The sequence below is a fragment of the Halictus rubicundus genome, unplaced genomic scaffold (assembly GCF_050948215.1).
Source record: "Halictus rubicundus isolate RS-2024b unplaced genomic scaffold, iyHalRubi1_principal scaffold0345, whole genome shotgun sequence".
Taxonomy (NCBI): Eukaryota; Metazoa; Arthropoda; class Insecta; order Hymenoptera; family Halictidae; genus Halictus; species Halictus rubicundus.
In genome coordinates, this window is record NW_027488886.1 from 185,642 (window position 1) to 186,723 (window position 1,082).

Sequence of the window (1,082 nt, forward strand, 5' to 3'; positions counted from 1 at the left end):
AGGATAGAATAGGATAGAGGATAAGATAGGATAGAGGATAACATAGGGGATTGGATAGGATAGAGGATAGGAGACGATAGAGGATAGGATAGGATTGATGATAGGATAGGATAGTTGATATGATAGGATACAGGATAGGATAGGATAGAGGATAGGATAGGATAGAGGATAGGATACGATAGAGGATAGGATAGGATATAGGATAGGATAGGCTAGAGGATAGGATAGGATAGAGGATAGGATAGGATAGAGGATTGGATAGGATAGAGGATACCATAGGATAGACGATACGATAGGATTGAGGATAGGATAGGAAAGAGGACAGGGTAGGATACAGGATACGATATTATAGAGGATACGAAATTATAGAGGATAGGATAGGATAGAGGATAGGATAGGATAGAGGATAGTATAGGATACAGGATAGGATAGGATAGAGGATAGGACAGGATAGAGGATAGGATAGGATAGAGAATAGGATACGGATAGAGGATAGGATAGGATAGAGGATAGGATACGATAGAGGATAGGATAGGATAGAGGATAGGATACGATAGAGGATACGATATAGAATAGGATAGGATAGAGGATAGGGGATTGGATCGAATACAGGATAGGAGACGGTAGAGGATTGGATAGGATAGAGGATATTATAGGATAGAGGATATGATAGGATGGAGGATAGAATAGGATAGAGGATAAGATAGGATAGAGGATAACATAGGGGATTGGATAGGATAGAGGATAGGAGACGATAGAGGATAGGATAGGATAGAGGATAGGATAGGATAGAGGATAGGATAGGATAGAGGATAAGATAGGATAGAGGATAACATAGGGGATTGGATAGGATAGAGGATGGGAGACGATGGAGGATAGGATAGGATTGATGATAGGATAGGAAAGATTACAGGATAGGATACAGGATACGATATTATAGAGGATACTATATTATAGAGGATAGGATAGGATAGAGGATAGGATAGGATGGAGGATAGGATAGGATAGAGGATAGCATAGGATAGAGGATAGGATAGGATATAGGATAGGATAGGATAGAGGATAGGATAGGATACAGGATA